We start from the raw sequence: 10211 nt of genomic DNA on the forward strand, positions 1-10211 counted from the left end.
TGACTTTAGTTATCTTAATTGGCTAATTAACTAATTAAATTTATTGTTTTCATCGTATCCACCTTAAAATGCTCTATTCTGCTCCTTAAAATGTTTTTAGGAATCAGAACATGTTTTCCAAAGGCTATTTTTTTTACTTTAATAACTGCTTGATGTGTTACAATGAAGACAGCTGATGGGTTTTTCAAGCACATTTTACAGAAGAGACTTTTATTAGATGGAGCAAGTTTCCATCTATTCCAAATTAGTCCTAAAGCATTGATGCTAATAAATGCAGGCCACTGCTGAGTAGAGTGCCTGACACAAAGTAGGTCTCCAATAAACATTTGTCAAATGAATGCCACGATGCCACAATCAGGGGGGGAGGATTTATAGGAAAAGCAAGCTCAATTGTTTGATTTAGCAAGGGAAAAGAAGCAATATTTTCTATGTTATGGCCTCTGTGGAAATTGGTTTTATTTGTCTCATTCTTCACGCCTGAGGCTTCAGTACACAGCATACTCGGGAGGGGGCAGGAATAAATCTCTGCAGAGGAACACAGCAAGCTGGAGTAGCCTGTCTGGCTGGATGTTGCAGGGAGCCTAGTAGCAGGCCCTTTTGATCAAAGCATGCTGCTTCCCCACTGTATTGTGGGAGGCTCTGAAAAAGGATTCTTGAAAAAAACGAGGAAACTATTTGGACTTTCAACATGACTTATTTTCAACAAAGACCTTTTGAATAAATCACTAAACTTTCTTGGGCCTCTGTGTCCTCTCAGAAGCAATAGTGTAATGAACTAGAATAGTGGCTACTTTCCTTGGTGCAGGAGAAGTCTGGAAAAATAGCTTGAGCAGGTCTGAGAGTTAAATGTAGATCTTTTCTTTTCTTTTTTCTTTTTAGAATATGTCCTTATAGAACTAGTTCATAGTTCATTTTTTTAAATTTAATTTCAATTAGCTAACATATAGTACATTATTAGTTTCAGATGAGGTTTTCAATAATTAAGTGTACATATTTTATTTATTTATTTTAAAAGATTTTATTTACTTATTCACAAGAGACACAGAGGCAGAGACAGGCAGAGGGAGAAGCAGGCTCCATGCAGGGAGCCCAATGTGGGACTCGATCTCGGGTCTCCAGGATCCCACCCCGGGGTTAAGGTGGCGCTAAACCGTTGAGCCATCCAAGGATCCCCTGAGTTCACTTTCTAAGATAAAAAGTAATCTTCCAATTATCTGTTCTTAAACTCAGTGTTTTATAACTAAAAAGTCAATAAAAATATGACTGATGCTTTAGTAACTATTTTTTTCTTGTGTGTCAGTACTTTTAATGTTGTGTACATCAAATTATAGTAAAAAGATGACTATAAACAACATGCACAAGAGTACAGTAAACCGAGTTTATATTTCACCATCAAGTGTGGTTCTCCCATTAGTTCACTTTGTGACAGGCCATTAAGATATCTTCAAATCCAATAGTCTCATCATTACCCCTCAAAACGTCCAGTGACAGGTTTGACCTTGGAAGAAATGTAGGACGCTGAATCTGCTGCATTGCCTTGAATTCCATTTGTAATTTCAGTGGAGCAAACAGACCTTGGATGTTTCTTAGTGTAGAAAATTTCATTGTATCTTGGTTGAGCTGGAAATTTTTTTCTGATAATTCAAGAGGGTGATTGGGCAAAAGTTCATTTTTCACACAAGGAAGACCTTTTCAAAGAAGATCATGCTATTCAAAAGGTCCATTGCTGAAAGTTCAGTAACTGGAATACTGACTTCGGCTGAGATCTAAGTCCTCTGGCATTCATCTTCACTTGCTCTGTGAACAGCCTCTCTTTAGTAACAGTTATTTATTCATTCAATAAATCTTACGCTCAGAGCTGAAAAGGATTTGATGATTAGTTAAAACACAAGCTCTATCTCTGAAAGCTCACCTCCGTTTTAAAGCTGAGCATCTATCCTTGTATAGCTTAATAATTATAATAATACTTAACATTAATGAATATTTACCTTGCTCCAGGCACAAGTGTTAACTCATGGAACTGTCCTAACAGCTCTGAGGGTAGGGACAGCTATTGTCCTCAAGCTAATTCACTTGTTTAAGGCCACATAGCTACTGAGCCACAGAACTGAGACACAGACTCAGGTGGTCTGGGCCCAGACTGCACATTCTTTTTTTCTTTTTTTTTTTTTAAGATTTATTTGAGAGAGAGAGAGCGAGCATGAGAGGAGGGGCAGAGGGAGAAGGAGTGAGAGAACCTCCAGGCTCCCCTGACCTTGAGATCATGAATGGAGCCGAAACCCAGAGTCAGATGCTTACCAACTGAGCCACCCAGGCCCCTCCCAGGCTACACATCCTTAACACCACTCTATGGAGGTACATTCATGCCATATGAGAGTTTTGAGTTAGATGACACCATTTATATCCTTCATGTTTGAAACTGTTTCTCTTTCATTATAAAATTAAGAATCAATAGTCATCACTGAACCAGGAAAGAGTAGATTTCTCCTTTTTTTTTTAAGAGATAAAACTGAGGGCACCTGGGTAGCTCAGTTGGTTAAGCACCTGCCTTCAGCTCAGGTCATGATCTCTGGGTCCTGGGATGAAGCCCCATGTCGAGCCCCACGCTCAACGAGGTATCTGCTTGTTCTTCTTCCCCTGCCCCTTCCCCTGCTCATGCTCTCTCTCTTTTTCAAATAAATGAATAAAATGTTTAAAAATAAAAAGATAAAACTGAGCCCCCAAAAGGAGCGAAATCTTTCTGTCAGTTTCCTTGGGCACAGCTAAGAGAGATAGAACTTTCAAAAAGACAATTTAAGGGACTCCTGGCTGGCTCAGTCAGAAGGGCCAACTGTTCATCTCCGGGTTGTAACTTCTCGCCCCACATTGGGTGTAGAGATTACTAAAAATAATAATAATAAAAAGGCCATTTAGATGCTATCTCTCCCTGTCCTGTTGTTTCCTCTTTGTGGCTTATTAATACAGTAGCCAAAATGATCCTGTCCTTTCCTGGATCAAAAAACCCTCCCGCGCCCGCTCCTATCACTCTGGGAAAGCAGAAATTCTTGCTAGGACTGACATGTCCTCACATAATCCGAGTCTCCTTGTTTCTCAGATCTCATCTCCTGTGACTGTCCTCTCACTGTGTCCTCAGCAAGCTTGGCTTCTTGGCTGCTCCAAGTGCACATGGGGTCAGCTAGCTGCCTCCGGCTTTGACCTTTCTGAACTGCTCTTCTCAAAAAAATCTATTGTGGTGATTGTCGTTATCTACTCCAGGGCTTTTCCTGAAAATAACCTCTTTTAGCAAGGGCTTCCTAGGGCCCTCTCTATTTAAATCTCAACTCTGTAGGCTCTGGAATGACTAACATTGGCCCAGGAGAGAGGGCTTTCCCAGCACACAGGACTTGCAGTGCTAAAACTGGATTTGTCTTGGGCAAACCAGGCTAGTTAGTCACCCTGTATAGTCCCAGCCCCTAGAACAGTGCCTGGTTTGGGACACCTGGGTGGCTCAGCAGTTTGGCACATGCCTGCGGCCCAGGTGTGATCCTGGGGTCCCGAGATCAAGTCCCACATCAGGCTCCCTGCATGGGGCCTGCTTCTCCCTCCACCTATGTCTCTGCCTCTCTATCTCTCTCTCTGTCTCTCATGAATAAAAATAAATAAAATCTTTAAAAAAACAAAAAGCAAAAACAAAAACAGTACCTGGCTCATAAGAGTCTTAATAAATATTTGTTGAATATAAGGAATGAATGAATAAATAAATGAGCAAGTAGGTAAAAGAGAGAAATATTTTTCGTGAGACTGAAGGGAAGGTATGTATTGCACCTAAAATCAGAATATATAGACGTATGTTCATTATAGCAACTTGTAAGGCTTCTTCAGCATGGAAAGAAGCCCAACTTTCATGAACCAGGTACCAGTATTTTTAATTTCGTTTTTTTTCTTTTAAATATTGTATTTATTTATTCATGAGAAACACAGAGAGAGAGAGAGAAAGAGAGAGAGAGAGAGGCAGAGACACAGGCAGAGGGAGAAGCAGGCTCCTTGCAGGGAGTCTGACATGGGACTCGATCCCGGGTCTCCAGGATCACTCCCTGGGCTGAAGGTAGGTGCTATACCGCTGAGCCACCTGGGCTGCCCTATTTTTAATTTCCTAATTAGAAAAGTATACTTTATCAATTTTGCTGCTACAGAAAATGGTTTGGAATAGAGTGTCCCAAATTCATTTTTTAGAGAAAATGAACATGGTTGGATTGGCTTTACTGTTTTTAGATTTCAAAACGGTTCCATATTTTAAATGGCAATGGTGCATTTTTAAATGTTTTTTTTTTTTTTTTTTCCATTGCTAATGATCCTGAGTCCCAACTCCCTCCTTTGTCCTAATGCTCCCTTCAGCTGTTGCAGCCTGGACCTTCCAGGGGCTGCTCCCTTAGTCATTCTGCTCACACAGAGCCTGCCATTCTAGTTACCGATGCCCCCTATTTCCTCCCACCAGTCTCCCCAACTTCAACTCCTTTGAATCAGCACAATCTCATGCTGGTCTGTCATACATCATGTACTCATTCTACAAAATATTTTTGGCAAGAGAACTCAGCAAGGCCGCATAAGACGGTGTGTCTTTGTATCCCTTGACCCTATCATGCTTTGTCCATTTGTTCATTCATTCAACATCTTTTTTGAGTCCTACAGTGTGCCAGGCACTGAGAATACAGCAATTAATAAGATATTGCCTCTGGCCTCTCAAGTAGGGACAGGCAAATAACTAGGAACAGTCCAGGGAGTATTGATACCTTATTGTACTTATTTATGAGAAATATTGAATACTGGCAAGCTGATAGGGAGAGGGCGGGGACTCTCAGAGGTCAAGCACTAAGTAAACATTATTTGAGTAATGAATGGTTGAGCAAGTGACTGAGCAAGTGACTGAGAGTGGGTGTAATTGTTATGAGAGCACAGAACCCCCAGGGTAGGTAATCACCATCCATCTTCTTCCATTTTCCTGTTTTGAAGAGGACAGCTCATCTGGATCTATATCCTGAAGAGCCCAACTTTTCTTTCCCCTTCTCTCCTCTTCTCTCCTTTCTGCTCTGACTCAAATGAAATGAGAGGTGGCTGCAGAGTGCCAGCGATGCCAGTCAGCACGGCCCCTCTACTTTGCTCGGGACTGTTTAATAAAACAACCTCGATGTTGGGTGAAATTGTAGCCTTCTGAAATTCTTTTCAGCATTTTCATTACTCATTAAACAAAGTATGTGCTGGTCTTCAAGGCAGCTGACTGTACAGCCAAAATGAGTTGCTTAACTTTGCTTACGGTTTTGCGGGAGGGAATCCAATCACATCTGTGCTCACTGGGAAGGGAACTGCTTTCCCAGCTGAACTTTGGCCCCTAGGTTCCTCACATCTCTCATCCCTTACAGCTGTTCGCTGGTGTGCACTGTTGATTCTACACGCAGCCCGGTAGGGTTTATCAGAGGGCCATCTCCCCTCCTGGGTAACTCCCTAGTACAGTAAACATCTGCTATGGAACTGGAAAGAGCTGGTTCAAGCCAGTTTTTTCTCAGTTTCACGGAGCATTCCTAACTTTTGACGATTACCTTGTTCTTCATTTCCTCCCTACCAGATCAGAACCTGTAGAAATTCTGCTCTTCAAGAAAACCCTCACTTTTATCTGCTAAAACATTTAAAGTAAATTTTAAACAGTAATTTAACATTTTAGTGCACATCAAAAAATTCATACACATCTTTACTTTTATTTTTTAATTTTTAAAATATTTTATTTATTTATGAGAAACATACAGAGAGACAGGCAGAGACACAGGCAGAGGGAGAAGCAGGCTCCCCATGGAGAGCCTGATGTGGGACTCGATCCCAGGACCCCGGGATCACGCCCTGAGCCGAAGGTGGACTCTCAACCACTGAGCCACCCAGGTGCCCCTCATGTGCATCTTTAAAAAGTGAGGACATTTTTCTACACAGTCAAAATGAATTCCAATTCCTAAACACTCAGTCTGTATCCAAATGTTCCCAGTTTGTACCTAAAGTCTTTTATGTCAGGTTTGTTGAAACTAGGATCCAATCCAAGACTGTATTGCATTGGTTTCTTTCTTTCTTTTTTTAAGATTTTATTTATTTATTTGAGAGAGAGAGAGAGAAAGAGAGAGCAAGTAGGGGGAGAGAAATGGAGAAGCAGACTCTCCACTGAGTGCTGGAGGCAGAGCTCCATCTCATAACCTGAGATCACAACATGGACCAAAACCCAGAGTCAGAGTGAGCCGCCCGTGCACCCCACATCGGTTTCTTACATATAGATGAGCAGTCCCAAGGTACTGACCTATGAAATAGACCCGACCAGCTCTTCTACAGAATATATGATTCTCTTGATTGCTTCCTTGTGGTAGTGTTTATTCCAATATCACTTGTATTTCCTCAAAATTGGATTAGAGTTCACTCAGGTACTTTTGCCTGGTGTATATCATTGATGATACAGAATTTCTAATTCTGTGTCACAACAGGGAGCTCCTGATCTGATGATTTCTCCTCTTGAAATTAGAAATCTTGGTATAAATTTTAAATCTAATTTTTTTTTGTTGAATAACTACCCATATTAAGAAACCAAAAAAGGTATCAGAGAAAAGGAAGTTTTCCTACTGTACCATAGTTGGTTTTTTTTTTAAGCTTTTATTAATTTGGCAGAAAGAGAGAGAGAGAATGAGAGAGAGCACGAGAGCATAAGCAGGGGGAGTGGCAGGCAGAGGCAGAGGGAGAGAGCCCAACATGGGGTTTGATGTGGGCGCTGGATGTGGGGCTTGATCCCTGGGACATGGGGGCTGGATGTGGGGCTTGATCCCTGGGACGTGGGGACTGGATGTGGGGCTTTATCCCAGGACCCTGTGATCATGACCCAGACAGAAGGCAGATGCTTAACCAACTGAGCCACCCAGGCGCCCCCTCTACTGTACCATAGTTTTGTTAAAGCAGGCAGTTAGTTAGGTTCTAACAGGACACCGGGAGGCCAGCACAAAGGAAGTCATGGGCAGCTTTTGGAAAGTCAGAGGCCTGTCACGGCAGCACTCCACGAAAAGCCAGATCAAACCAGACAGGCCCAAGATGATGGGTGCCATGACAGGAAATCTCTGACGTAAGGAAGAAAAGGCATGAAACCCTCCTAGGAAATCCCTGACCCAAGTAATGAATGTTCCATCCCCTAGTTGAAGACTGTCAGTAAAAGATGGAAACCTGAACCCCAGGTCAGCATCTCTCTCTCTCTCTCTCTCTCTCTCTCTCTCTCGTTCACCAGCTCTCATATCTTCAGAGTGTACTTTTGTTTTCATAAATGTTCCCACTTGTGAATTCAGATGTCCTTGAATTCTTTCTCGTGATGAGACCAAGAAACTTTGGTAAATTCTTTGGGATGGGTTGAGTCAAGGCCTCAGAGCCTGGGATCTCTCAGTTCACCTGGCAACAGTTTCAGTTGCCAGTCTCCTCTTAGGAGGGAAGCATTCCTCCTAGAAATATTCTACCCAGACACAATGGGACCACACTCTCATTCAACAACATATCTAGGAGCTCCTTCCGTTCCAGTACCTGTTGACCTCAGGTATTCTTTTTAATGGCTCCATGGTTTATCATCCTGTTGATGTTCCTTAATTCATTTAACTAATGTTTCATTATGGATATTTTGGTAATTTCCAGATATGGAAATAGTGTGGAATAGTGATTGTTGAGCAATGGTGACACTTCTGCTGATTCCAAGGGTTTGCTTGGTCCCCAGTTGCATACATTTCCCTCTCATAACACTTTTGAGCCCAAGAAGATTCAGTGGAATGGAGTTCTGAATGCTAATCTTATAGGCGAGCACTTCCCCCCTTCCCATATCTGCACAGAAAGAAAGTTGAGCTAAGACAGCTCAAGACTTGCTCTTGGAATAGCAGTTACTAAGCCTATTACACATTATTCCCATTTGACTTCATCTTTCTTTAGAGTATTTTGAGTTTTGTGCATACATTTAAATGTTTTGTATGATAAATTTTATGTTTTTTCTTTTATGGCTTTTTTCTTCTGGATTTATGTTTAAAACTTTGATCAATCTTGAACTTGAAAAAAAAATCTTGAACTTGTCCTAAGAGATCTAACATTTTCTTTCCATATAATTGACCAAATGTCCATCATTATTAAACAATCCAGCTCTTCTTCACTGACCTGAAATGCCCCCTTTATCATACATTAACTTCATTGATCTTTCTTTTTTTTAAATGCACATATCTAGTGGCTTTATTCACTCCAGCTATGTTACATATGGTGATTATTTGGCAAGGCTATACCTTCCTGACTACCTCTCTTTTTCCCATCACCCTTCTGGTTTTTCTCCTGGTATGAACCCAAGAGTTTGCCTGTCTATTTCCCCTCAATCCTGATGATAATTTCACTGTATATACATTTATTAATAAATTTAGAATAACTTTACACCTTAAAAAATTGTGTCTTTCTCTTTATAAGCATGTGTAGATTAAGTCATCTTATTCTGTATCCTACAGTAGCATCCTCAAATTTCCTTCAACAGCTCTTGTATATTTCTTTTTATTTTTTCAAAGATTCCATCCATTTATTCATGAGAGACAGAGAGAGAGACAGAAACACAGGCACAGGGAGAAGCAAGCTCCATGCAGGGAGCCCAATGCGGGACTCTATCCCAGGATCCCCGGGGGTCATGATCTGAGCCAAAGGCCAAAGCTAACTACTGAGTCACCCAGGTGCCCCACCTCTTGTATATTTCTTATTAATTTTTTCCTAGACAATCATTTTACTGAAAATATAAAAGATATCTCTAATTCTGCTCTACTTTCAAAATACTTGTCAAATCTATGTAGAAAAGCAATGACTTTTATATACAAAATTTTTACCAGCCACTTTACCAAATTCTTCTATTGTCTATAATAGTCTTTTTAGATGATCTTCTTGAGATTTCTAGTTGTATTTTATTTCTTCATAAAAAAATTTTTTTTAAAGATTGTTACTTATTTATTCATGAGAAACACACAGAGAGAAAGAGGCACAGACAGAGGCAGAGGAAGAAGCAGGCTCCATGCAGGGAGCCTGATGTGGGACTTGATCCCGGGTCCCCAGGATCATGCCCTGGGCCGAAGGCAGTGCTAAACCACTGAGCCACCTGGGATACCCCATAAAAAACAATTTAATCTTCAGTTTTCCAATATTTTTAGTTACCTAAATGTATTGTCTAGTATTGCCAAAACAAGACACATAAGAGTGGGGGACTGAGTATACTTTCATGACTTTCTTTTGGGGCATGATTATTACATTGGAGTTGGGATTGCATGGCATGAAATACTTTTCCCATTACATTTTTATTATTATCCAAAATGTGATACAATCACCATATAAATTTTGGAGTCTTTCAATGCAGGAAATCTATCTTTTGAAAACTTCTTTGGTTACCTGTTTGTCTCTTAAAATGCTATCAACTTCCCTCTCATCAACATCCTGTTCCACATGTTGCATTTACTAATGAAGCCTGTGTGTTTCACAAATATAGGAAGACTTTTGTGTTATTAATAATGCTGAGAACACAAGTCATCAGAGCAAGGCAGTACACAGTGATATTATGAAATACACTTCCTGAACACAATTTTCAGGAGCTGCACATGCTTTCATCAAGTGGGTGTAACCTATGTTACTGCTCAGGCCAATCATGATGCCACATCAGATCTTCTTCAAAATCATTTTTCATTATTACTTTCCTTATTCACATCTTTAAATCCATGTCACTCCTGTGACTAGGAAATTCTGAAGAATATATATATATATATGTATTTTGATATGTAAATTACAGTTATTAATCTGAAAAGCAGATGAATGACTTCACTCTCTCAAAGAGTCTAAATGAACTGCTCTTAGCAGATATGGTCCTCAGGTGACTTTCATTTTTTATGGACTGAGGGACCTAGGTGAGCACTTCTTTACCATCTACCATATATAATTCATGTTTACTTGCTATATCACTTCTAGATTCTATGATGTGAAATAAGATGAAGGTTTTAGTTTGTACTGGTATAGACCCAAAGCTAGCTCCCCTTCTTGGATTGTAGCCTCTTAGTTCTTGCTCTGCTCCCAATGCCATGCACTGCCCTTTTCACATAAACATCATCTATCAAGCATGCTGTTGTGCAAGAAACCACTCCTGGAGTGCAGGGTTCTGAGCTAGGTACTAAACTTAA

At 40.5% G+C, this 10211-nt stretch overlaps 1 pseudogene; it reads right to left on the minus strand.

Annotated features, from left to right (window-relative positions):
* Positions 1-1342: 1342 nt before the first annotated feature.
* Positions 1343-1786, minus strand: LOC144289752 (proteasome maturation protein pseudogene; annotated as a pseudogene).
* Between the last annotated feature and the right edge of the window lie 8425 nt (positions 1787-10211).

This window comes from Canis aureus, chromosome 2 (genome assembly GCF_053574225.1).
Source record: "Canis aureus isolate CA01 chromosome 2, VMU_Caureus_v.1.0, whole genome shotgun sequence".
Taxonomy (NCBI): Eukaryota; Metazoa; Chordata; class Mammalia; order Carnivora; family Canidae; genus Canis; species Canis aureus.